A 12,861-nucleotide genomic window follows, 5' to 3' on the forward strand; every position below is an offset into this window, starting at 1 on the left:
AAAAATTATTAATTTAGTTTTATCTTGTAAAATTATTAAAAAAATTTATATTTATTAGTTTGATAAAAACAGAATTTCAAAAGGGTTAACTAGGTTGTGTAATTTAAATTTATATATGAAGTGGTAACCTTCTATTAAAAATAAAAATTAGTACAATTTAGTAAATTTCTAGTCTCATGTCATTCAAAATTTGAAGAATATTATTTTAAAATTATTTCTTTTTGTAAAATTATTTATTTCTTGTTATATTTCTAACAAACTTTTAAAATAATTTTATTTATGAATTTTATTTTTAATATAAATGCATGGCCTAAATGCATTATATATTTTTTATGTTAAAATTTCTTTTGTTAGCCTTAGGCTTAGTTTGGTAAAGCTTTTACTTTTTAAAAGTAGCTTATAAAAGTTAACTTTTAAAAGATGGCTTTTTAAAAGTTGTAGCATTTATGTTTGGTAAATCAAATCAAAAACAACTTTTAATAAACATAAGTAACATCAATTGTGTTTGGTAAAATAGCTTTTAAAATTTAAAAATACTATAATAGACATAAATGCAAACATTAAATTTGAAAATTAGTTAACATATGAGGTTATATTAGACTTTTAAATTTTGAAAAGCACAAACTAGCTTTGAAAAGCTCCCTCCTAGGTGCTTTCAAAAGCACCCCTAACCTTTAAAAGCCGCAAGCACAAGCACTTGAGCTTTTTAATTTACCAAACGCAAAATGACCAAGCACCTCCCGAAAAAACTTTACCAAACCCAGCCTAATTTTTTTTTAACTCTGCTATTGTGAGTTTCCACTTTTTTATTATTGATTATTCAATAATTTTTTTATAAATCCTAATTATCTATCGTGCTACGCATTGCTATACTCTCCTATGGTCCTACCTCTACATTGATACACTTTTTTTTTTGGTAATTTCTACATTGGAAAAATACACTATCTGCTGAGCTTAGTAGTAGTACCGTGATGAAAAATGCTAGAGGAGTTGAGGAGTTCTATCACCCCGTTTTCGTTAGGTTTCGTTGACGAAATCTTTAGACGTTAGGCTCGTTTGAATGAAAAGAGATACTCTCTCTACATTCTATTTTTTTTTTCCGTTTTTCTTGGGGCAAAATTCTTATATTGAGAGGTGAGTCACCTTGATTAAATCATTAACCTAACATTTGATCCATCATCTTCTGATGGATCGGATGGATTTGCTTCTGGAACTGTGGGAATTAATTTTTCAAAGGCTATGTTTGAATGATATCATGAATTTTCGTGCCACATGTCGCTCTTGGCAAAAGGCCGCTGACGCCATATTTTCATCTCAGCTCCCATTCATGCTCTCTCTTTCATTGGGGTCTCCCAACAACTTTGGAAGCTTATCCGTCCCATGGAGCAACCATTATTCCACTGTGCTCACTGAAAAATGGCCGCGAGAAATCGACAGTAGTAGCTACAATAAGGTTTTCTTGGTGCAAGGTTGGTTGGTGTTCAATTTATTTCATTATGAGTTGGTCAAGGGCCAAACTTTCTCTGAGCTTTTATTCTTCAACCCGTTTTCTCGAGCCAGATTCAAGCTTCCAAAACTGTTCTTGTTTTATGAAGGGTGGTGTCATTATCAAGTTCGTGTTGCATTCAATTCTGCACCACCGGGGTCTGAGGAGTTCGTTGTTGCTTTCTTGATTGTGGTTTGCAAAGTGTACAACTTAATCGGACCAGAACATAGGAAGCAAAGGCTAGCTTTTATCAGATTCAAGCAAGGATCATGGATTGAATCCATTGAAACCGATGAATTATTTTATGATATTGAAGTTCATGACAATAATAAACTGTATGGTCTTACCTTCAAACATGGAACAAGCGTTGTGTTCGTGTTTACCCTAGGAGATAATCATGGTGATGATCATGTCGTTGAACGGTTGGTTATGCTAAATACCATAGAAGAAGGCATTGATTTTAGCAAACTTCTTCTTAGTGATGAATTCTTCAAACGATCTCATCAGATGGTAATGGACACTAGCACTGGGGAGCTGTTGATAGTTCGTCATTTGCGAAGTAGATGTTACGACACAGAAGGGTTTACTGTTTTTAAGTTGGACAGAAAAAATCTTAAATGGTGTGAGGTTTTTGATATTGGTGATCGTTTCTTGTTCTGGGATTACACCAAGGTGAGTCTTGTGTCTGCTAAGGGGCTCAGACTTGCAGAACGGTTTAAAAGAGGCAACTGCATATTTTTCTGCCATGCAAATACTCCTCTCTGCCCCTATCAGCCGCAATATCGATATAATGGATTTAAAGAATATGATATAGGAGTCTTTTTCTTGGCTGATAGAACCATTAGCCATTTTCTAATTAGTTCTTCTTTGCCAATTTCACGTTGGAACATGTGGTTCAGTCCTGCTCCTTAATTATTTTGATAAGAAATTTAAGTTCTTGATTACATCTTATTATTCTTGTTATTTTATTACGTGAAGAAATATATGTTACAATTTGTTATCTTAATTTTAATTTGGTAAGCAATTTATTAGCATGATATTTATTTGATTTTGATTTATTCTTGAAAAATAGAAGATTAATAATTAAAATTAAGAAAAGAATTTATTTATTGTCTAAAAAAATATTGATAAAACTTTTTGTTGTAAAACACATTTTTTTTACTAAAGATCATAAAAACAAGATGCATTTTAATACTAGTATGATCATCTTGTGTCTAGATAAATTTTATTTTTTTCATACTAGTATGATAGTTCACTTGTTACCATAAATTAAGGATAATACAATTTATAATTTAGGTACTTCTTTCTAATATATTTTCACAATTGTTGTGGCAAGGACAATGTGATGTGGGAAACAAACTTGAAAAAAAAAACAAAAAATAGGACAGTGTCATTGTTCTTGTGTAAACAAGATGTTTGATCATTTGTGTCAAGTTAATTTGATTGCTTTATAGATTCCTATATAAATCAAGATGAGAAAGGATTTTTAAATGAATAGGCAAGGTGTATGCATGTGTGGATATTTTTTTTATTCATATGGATAAGGATCAAGGTAATTTTAAATGATAATATAATGTATAAAAAAATCAATTTCAATTGATTGAATGGTTCAATTCACTCGTTTAAATAAATGTTGGATATTGAATTTTGCAATGTACATGTAGTAACTCACTTATTGGCCAACGAACAGATCCACCCACAAGTCCATTAATAGAGATAACTACTATTTACTTATAAAAATGAACCAATTTTGTGTGTTTTACTATCAAGAAAGAGTGTTCATCAAAACAAAAAAAGTGAAAGCAAAGGCTAGCTTTTATCAAATTCAAACAAAAATTTATGGATTGAATCCATTGAAACTACTGAAATCTTTTATGATATTGCAGTTCATGATGATAATAATAAAATGTATGATTTATCTTCAAACATAAAATAAGTGCTGTGTTCATGTCCGTCAACGATTAGTTATAGTCAATACCATGAAACATATTGTTTATGAAGGAACAGTTTACCATAAAAGATACTGTTATTGAAATATTTATTCTTAGTGATTCATCCTTCAAATAGGAACTATTAGTCTGCTAAGTGCCTCAGACTTACATACTATATAAATTTAATAAAGTCAATTGCATTTTTTTCTGCCATGCAAATATTCATTGGCTATTTCTACAAGGATTTCAATAACAATTCTGTTAGGAAATCAAGAGGGAGTTCAGCCAACTCCTATCAACTTTTTAATGGGTTGGACTTCGAAACTCATCTTAATAAAAATAAGTTAATATATATGGATGTTTCTTCTGTTAAGTATCGAAATGTTTCTATTTCATACTGAATGGATATTCTTTTATATATTTTTTGAATTTTTTTTGTATTACAAATGTGAATATCTCTATTTCTTTAAGAATTTTATAATTTTTTTTAAATTTTATAAATATCTAATTATTTTTGTCAAAATATAATTGAATATTTCTTTTCTTAAACATTAGGATTTTTTTTCCTATTAAATGAATATTTTTTTTATATTTTTGTACTTGTTCCAGGACAATTCGTGCTCCACCACTGCTTCCTTAAACAATTCCTAAAGTTGAACCAAGTGCAAGGCAGAGACCGATTTTAAGGGTATCTACGTGATCTCTTTGACACGCAGCTTCCCTATGGGCGAAGCTTCATATTCTTCGCTACACAGGCCTTCGGTTCGGGATCTCCCATCTGATTCAACGGGGACCTTCAATTTTGCGACTGTAACAAAGCTAAAGTGTATTTTGTAGAGAAAGACCAAAGTCAGACAGCATGGTCAATAGTATGTCAGATTAACTATTAATCGAATACCTAGAGGGGAAAAAAAGGATAAACAATTAATCTCAATTCACCTTTCATTTTAGTTGCAGGGAAAGCAATTGAAGGTGTTCCCGCATCTGATTTTTGAGAAGCAGATTCTGTCATCGTAGAAGTTTGAACCTTTTCTTTCTTCAATGAAGAGAATGATCCATTCCAGTTTGGTTTCTGCGGTGAGAGAGAGGTCTGTGTGTATGGTTGTTGGAGGAGAGTAAGTTAATGTGAGAGAGAAGAAGAAAGTTTTTATACGTTTTAATTAGGTTTACTTGTTTTAATTAGGTTTATTTAATCAATTTTAAATTTTTTAAATTTTAAATTTAAAAAATTTTAAAATTTAAAAAATTTAAAATTAATTATTAATATAATTATAATTAATTAAGTTGTTTCATTCTTAGCTGATTAGGAGTTAGTTCATATACTTTTCCTTTCAAAAATATGATAATTCTTTTTTTTAGTTGACAGAATTATTAGCCATTTTAAAATTAATTCTTCTTTGTCGTTCTCACTTCAGAACATGCCAGTTTACTCCTACTCCTTAATTACTTTGATAAGAAATATGTCACAATTTGTCAAATAAGTTGAAAAAATATGTCACGTACAATTTGTTATCTGATTTTAATTTTGATATACAATTTATTAGCATAATATTTATTTGATATTGATTTTTTCTTGCCAAATAGAGGGATCAATAATTAAAATTAAAAAAATATTTTACACATAGCTCACCGTGAAACGAAATGTATTTTAATATCATTAAAATAATATTGTTTAATCAAATGTGATAAATTAATGTATCAAATCAGTATATTATTAATAAAGATGAATTCAGAGGCTAATGTAAATTATAATTATAAATTTAGAAATCAAATTTGAGTCAATTGAAATTTTATGAATTAATTTAAATTCAACATCAAATTTTAGGATCTAAATTAAGGATTAACTTGAACAAACTATTCTACTCATACAAAGTCTCACAAAAAGTATGTTACACCTTTTTTTTTTTGAAACAAATGAGCTCAACACAGTAGAGTGGAGCATAAAGAATAGATAACGACACCCAACAAGCAACTCCCAGCAAGTAACACAAATAAAGAAGCTCCTCATGTCCTCTCCGGCATTGCCATCAACAACATGAAGAGAGAGCGCTCCTCCACTCATCGCAGTTAACCATGGACATATTGATGATTTCCTCAATATCTCGGCTCTTATTTTGGAAAATTCTCCTGTTTCTTTCCAGTCAAATGTTCTAGATGATCGCACAAAAACTCCTTAATCGCTGCTTCCGGTCCTCCTTTCTGCGCGGCTCTTCTGTCCAACTCAGAAAATGGTCCTTCATAAGCCCCGAAAGAGGTCCTAGGCGGCCAAACACAGATAACCAGGCACGCCACACCTGCCACGCAAACTCACAGCCAAGGAACAAGTGGTGGACCTGCTCCACATCCTTGTTACATAGAACACAACTCTTCTCATCCTGATTAAGTATCCCAAGTCGACTAAGCCTCTCCTTGGTGTTCACCCTGCCTGTCAAGACAAACCAAGCGAATAGCTCTACTCTCGGCGGAACTACACCTTTCCAAATGGTTCTCGTGAAGCTGTAACTGGTTATCTCCTCTGATAGCACTCCTTCTTGAAGCACATGCACAAATGAGTTAGTCGAAAAAATACCAAGTCTATCATATTTCCATACCACTCTATCCTCCCTATTTTGTGCTAGCCTCACTGGTCTCAACGCCTCATGTAACTGACTCAACAGATCCAACTCCCACTGAAACAGCTCCCGCCTCCATAGAAAGTTCCAAACCCACTCTAACCTATCCCAAAACCCACAATCCCCAATAACCCTTGACTATTCAAATAGTATTTATGGTGTGTTTAGTTTGTGTTTAAAAAAAACAAAGAAAGACAAGACTCATTTAATTCTTCACAGACAAATATAAAAAGATAAAAATTTGTGTCCAATCTTCAATGATAGAAGGGATACAAATTTTGTGATAGAGGTGTTTGTTCATTGTGAGGGAGAGACAAGGTTCAGAAGACTTTGTCAGCCTTTTCTCTATTCACACTCTTTAAATGTGTTGGAAGTAGAGGTAAATATTGCATTTTGCATATGTTTTTGCTGTAGCATCCAGTTTCTGATTCTTTCCACTATTTGAAGATTTAATATCCAATGATCTTCTCGCTATCACTGTTGCACATAATGCTATTATCTTTCCACTATTCTTTCCATAGTCTGTAATCCACTGCTTGTACAAATATCTTCATCCTCTCTTTCCAATAGGTATAATTTTTCCCATTGAAAAGAGGGGGTCTGTTGCTTGATTGACCTTCAGTTAGATTATAAGACACCACATTTGCGCCACTGTTTTCTGCCATGAGGATCTTTGCTCCAAGCTGCAAAGCTTGATCTCTTTGAGACCAAGCTCTGATACCAATTGATGGTTTCAATGGCTAAGAGAAGGGGGGTTGAATCTTAGCCCCTTTTTGCTTGCTAACACTTGCTGGATTTAGAGGAGACTTTTCTGTTTTTAGCTCGTCCCTAGCCACGAGACATTTTCATTTTGTCTCGTCACTTGGCACGAGACATTTTTTGTTTTTGCTCCTGTGTAGTAGAAACCAGAAATGGAGTAGGAAAGAAGGAAGATTACACCCAGATATATCCTGGTTCGGCTGCTAAGTGCAGTGCAGCCTACATCCAGTCTCCATCACAACAATGATGGAATTTCACTATAATCAACCTGATTACAAACTGTAAAGTGCTAACCCAACTTACAAGGGGATTCCCACATAATCATGAAACACAACATAGATGAACAAAGGAACTCTAAGACATCTATGACTTTTTCTTTTAATTTTGCACTCTCTACCTTTTTCCGCTCTATGACTTTTTCATACAAACCTCACTGTTTGTGTTTTTTTCATGAGACTCAAGACATGACAAAATTAAACAGAAAAATACAAAACAGAATACATTGAAGGAGAAGAAAATCTGTAAGCTTAGGTAGCTCTGAGAATCCTGTGCCTTGCACTCTCAATGCTTACTTCTAACTCCTTGCTCCAACCAGTGGCTGTTCCCCCTTTTTATAGAAGAGAGAAGCCTCCACGCTTGAAGCCAAAAACCCAAGCCAACTTCTTCTTCCTTCAAGAAACCGGTTCGGCCACATAGAGAGAGAAGAGATAACCATGCAAAACCCAACATGCAATTACCTCTAGTCCTTTCTTGATCATCACTCTTTATCAATCTGAGCTCTCCATCCTTGGCTTGCTCTCCAAGATGGATTTCTGGCCCTTGATGCTTCATGATGATGATGACTTCATCTGCTTCAATCTCTGCCTCAACCATCACTTCGCCACTCTAGCTACTTCCTGTGGTGGTTGAGCAGAATCAAAGACAAGCCATGCTTCAAGAATCTCCCTGGCTGGCCGTGATCTTCTTCTTCCTTTTTGATCATGGAGAAGCCAAGATTACCTCACCAAATCTATCCAAAAATGGTGACAATCTCAGCCACAACTCATTTTTATTTTAGTATGTTTTCTTACCATCATTGTGATGGTTTTTAGGCTTGCTTTCTCTTCCTTTCGGTAGCTCATTTTTGCTTCCATGGCTGCCAATATTTTCTGAGTAATAACCGAAGAGAGAAAGAGATGAGAGAGAAGAAAGAATCTGAAGAAAAGCAATTTCAAAGTGGTTGAACTAATTAATTAAAAAAAGCTTGCTTTTGCTTCCCTTAGTTGGTGTGTAGCAATGATGCCCTTAGTCAAATCAATCTTCTCTCACTTGCTTATATTCCCAATGTTTAAATTAGCTTTGAAATCCTTTCAGGAAGTGTAATGAAATCCGTTGGAAGCATTTGAGGATTTGTTTTTCTATGCTTCATGGATTCGGACATAGCATGAGGAACACTCATGCAATTGGGCTTGGTTGCAATAATCAATGAGTTTCTTGGTCCAATAATAACATTTGCTTTCCTGATAAAATTTGGAATATGCATGAAATACATGGGAAAGCATGTAACACACTTGGACTTAGAGCAATCAAAATCATTTGGGCCCAAGTAACATAAAGAATCAAATCAGCCATATTCATCATATAATTTTAGCATGTTATATGATGCTAAATGCTTGATTTATGAGCAGTTTTAAATTGATAATAAAAACTCATTTGATATCATAAACTGATTTTCTGCTCAAACAAAACAAAGTTGTTTAAAAAATTCAAATATTTTCAAGTCAAGATATCAGAGCCATATTATTCAAGTAAGGAAAATATTTTGAATCACATATGATCAAATCAAAACATGGCAATTATTTGAAGGAACTGCCAAAAATAAATTTTCAAACCAACATGTTTACCAAGATGAATAAGAATATTCCTATTTCAATACAAGCATGTTCATCAAGATAAATCAACAATCAGGCATTCATATGATCAATACAAACATATTGTCAAACATCATTATAAGCCAAATGTCAAGTGCATAACAGCAGTAACCATAGTGAAACAAATGCAGTAACATGCATTCTTTAAACAAGGGAGATCATGAATTTTCAATTTGAAAAAATTTCATCCCCTGTTTCAGCAAATCCTCCCCTGTTTCATTAGTTCCAATTTCAATTTTGGAAACTATTTTTCCTCCCCCTTTTGGCATCAAGGGGCACCTGCACAAAATATGAATAACATAACAAAATATTCATAATAAAGTAACAAGAGAGTAGCAAAGTATCATAGAGCAGTGAGTATCAAGTCATGCTCCTACAAAAAACAGATTGAGCCTATTGGAGCCAATATCAAATAAAGTAAATAAACAGTCATTAATCATCAGAAAGATTGATCTCTGAACCGGAATCATCATCATAATCCCCTGTTCCCATGTCATCATCAAAGCTTTTAATCATGAAACCAACTCTTTCGTGACATTTCTTCCAAGCCCTTTCCTGTTCATATTCCAATTTCCGGGCAGCCTTGTGAGATTTACGCATTAACTTGGCCATGTTGCGAAATTCTTTGAGAACTTCCCGAATTGATTGAGTGACATCTGAGGGTTCAGGACGGCTTTCCAGATCACTGAGAGATGGTTCAGAGGGAACAGACTGCTTGCCTTTCTTGCCCGAAACTCCTCCTCCTTTAATCATGGAAATCTTGTTCTCAACAGATTCATTAGACAAATCAACCTTAAAGTACTCAAATATACATGTGAGAAACATGCCATATGGAAGATTAGCCTTTTTAGTACTTTTTATTGCTTCCCACATATGACGTATCATAATATAAGCAAATGAAATTCGGGTGGAAGTAATGAGAGCAAAAAGGATAATAGAATCAGAAACTGTTACTCTATGATGAGAACCACTTTGAGGATTGAGGATATGAGTGATGATGCGGTGCAATAGAGAGTTCTCCGGGCCGAGGGATTTGTGAGTTGGGATTAATCCATCTAGTCCAGAGAGGTTTGCACAGATGTGTTGCAAGACAGCTTGTTGTGTAACTCCCACTTGATCATCCCATTTATCAACCATGTAGACTTTTGGTCCTTCATCTTCATACCCAAGAGCAGCACCTATGGTTTGCGGATTAAGAGTTATGTAAACACGCTTGACGTAAGAATGGATTGAACCATCAATCAAACGCATGTTTGCATAGAATTCCCGGACCAGCCCCGGGTAAACCAGTTTCTGAATGTGAACCAGAGGGGTCCATTTCAGAGCATCAAACAGAGAAGAAAAGTTGATTCCTTTGGTGGCCAAATTTTCAAGATTCACCAAGTAAGAGGGGCAGAGGTGTCGTTTCAGCAAGACCTCTTTGTGAAATTCATAGAACGCACATGAGTAGAACCTAGAGGGATCAAAATGTGAATGAGGCTTGTGAAACTTGTTCTTGAATTCGAGTGACTCCAAATTCGCAGGTTCATTAGTATCATGCAACACAAAGCTTTTCTACCTCTTTTGAGAGCTCCTTGCATGTGGGGTGGATCTTTTCGGCGATGATTGAGGGGGTGAGGTGTGAGACTCGTCTTCATCTTCTTCAACACTAGGTTCCTTGGCCTTTCCAGATTTGCCTCTTCCTGACATTTTCTTGGCAACAACCTTACGGCGCATGGTTTCGGTTCTTTTAGAAGGAGGTGATTGAGTAGAAGATGAGGTAGAATGAAGATGGATATGTGTATGGGTTGGAAGTGATGAAAAAGGTGGGTTTTTTGGAATGGGGGTTCGGTTACTTCTCCTAGATGCAATTTTCTTTTTCATGGTAAGAGAAATGGAGAGGTTGAATATGAAGAGGTGAGGGCCAAAAGAGAATGAGGGTGGAAGGAGGTTAGTGGTGCAATAAATGAGGATTGGAGAGAGAGATGATGGGAGGTTAATGACCATAATGGCGCGGTTATTATCCAAATGGGAGTTTAAAAAAGTGATAAAGAGGGAGTTTTCCTTGAATCAAGGGATTTAGTTGGAAGGAGAAGATATGATTTGACAACATACTTCTTCCAACAAGATTTGAAAAGACAATCCAAGGAATTTTGTGATTTTATTTTTCAAAGAGGGAATAACTAACTAAACTGTCATGGTGGGGTCAGGAATTATTAGGTGGGGCCCATGAGAATTTAAATCTGCGTTGCCTCCCCCTTGATCATAGCTCCTCCATCAAGCTTGCGTTTTTATCTCGTTCAAATCTACGAGACAAAACTGAACAGAGTTAAAAATTCACAAATTTTCAATGAAACTTAAATCAAACATTCCCAAACTTTTTCTCAAGGTGCAGAATCTGTCTTCACAGAGATGTTTTGTAAAAATATCAGCAATTTGGTCTTCAGATTTTACAAATTGAATATCAATAGTTCCCTTTTGCACATGTTCTCTAATGAAATGATATTTAATTTCAATGTGCTTTGTTCTTGAGTGTAAAACGGGATTTTTAGAAATGTTTATAGCACTCATATTATCACAAAATAAGGGTATACTATTGATTTTTAATTTATAATCTTCTAATTGTGTTTTTAACCAAATTAATTGAGTGCAACATGCAGATGCGGAAATGTATTCTGCTTCAGCTGTGGATAAAGCCACTGTAGCTTGCTTTTTGCTTGACCACATATTTAGTGAGCTTCCAAGGAAGCAACACATGCCGAATGTGCTTCGTCTATCCACTCTATCTCCCGCAAAATCTGCATCACAAAACCCTACTGCACAAAAGTCATCAGATTTAGGATACCATAATCCATAATCACAAGTTCCCTTAATATATCTAATGATGTGCTTAACAGTCGTGAGATGGGATTCTTTTGGATGAGATTGGAATCTTGAACATACACCCACACTTTGGACAATGTCCGGTCTAGAGGAGGTAAGGTACATGAGTGAACCTATCGGAGCTTGTCTAAGACCATAAAGAGCCTTAGTTAATTTGAAAACATGATTTGGAAACTCTTTTTGTTCAAAACCGGGGGGGTGTGTCACATATACTTCTCTATCAATAAAGCCATTAAGGAAAGCACACTTAACATCCATTTGAAACATTTTGAAACCTTTATGGGCGGCATAGGCAAAAAGCAATCTAATTGCTTCCATTCTAGCTATCGGAGCAAAAGACTCATCAAAATCTATACCCTCTTCTTGATCGTAACATTGGGCCACTAATCTAGCATTGTTACGAACAACTTGTCTATCCTCACCAAGTTTATTTTTAAATACCCACTTAGTATCGGTAACTTTCTTACCATCCGGATGAGGTACTAGTGTCAAAACCTCATTCTTGTCAAATTGAGCAAGCTCTTCTTGCATTGCTTTAACCCATGATGGATCTTCAAGAGCTTGTTTGACATTGTTGGACTCCATTTGTGACAAGAAAGCAAAGTTGCTAGGTTCAGTTTGCCTTTTGGTGGAGGATCTTGTTGTTACACCATGAGAGGGATCTCCAATGATGAAGTCATGATGATAACCCCTCATAGACTTCCATTCTCTAGGCTTTCGGACAGGTGTAGAGCTTTGATGAACTTCTGGTGGTCTCTCTGTTTCAGTTGCTCGTGCCTGCTCAGGAGACAAAATGGAAATATCTCCTCCAATCTGACGAGACAAAACTGGGCTGACAGATTCTTCAATTTGCACAGATTTGGGATTTTCTTTATTTGTTCCAGCCTCTTCACAATCTGAATCAATATCCTTCACAATATTTCCCAACAGCCACAATTTTTCCTTTTGCATCATCACCGAAAGTGACAAGCCCTCCATCATATTCATCAAGCTTTATGAAGAAGGTTGTCTTTCCGGTCATATGCCTAAAGCATCCGCTGTCCATATACCACATATTTTCCTTTCTTTTGGATGCTAGGCACACCTACAAAACAAGCTTAAGTAACCTTAGGTATCCAAATCTTTTTGGATCCTTTTACGTTAAACCATCTTCTATGTCCTAAGCCATTGTAATCAAAAATAATTTTATAAACCTTGTCACCGATCATTCTTTCACCGAAAAAGCACTGAATGGGAAAGTGTCCATTCCGATTACATAGTCTACAAAATCTTGGAGTTGCTGTTTTGTTAAAGTAGGTGGG

This window comes from Arachis ipaensis, chromosome B02 (assembly GCF_000816755.2).
Source record: "Arachis ipaensis cultivar K30076 chromosome B02, Araip1.1, whole genome shotgun sequence".
NCBI lineage: Eukaryota > Viridiplantae > Streptophyta > Magnoliopsida > Fabales > Fabaceae > Arachis > Arachis ipaensis.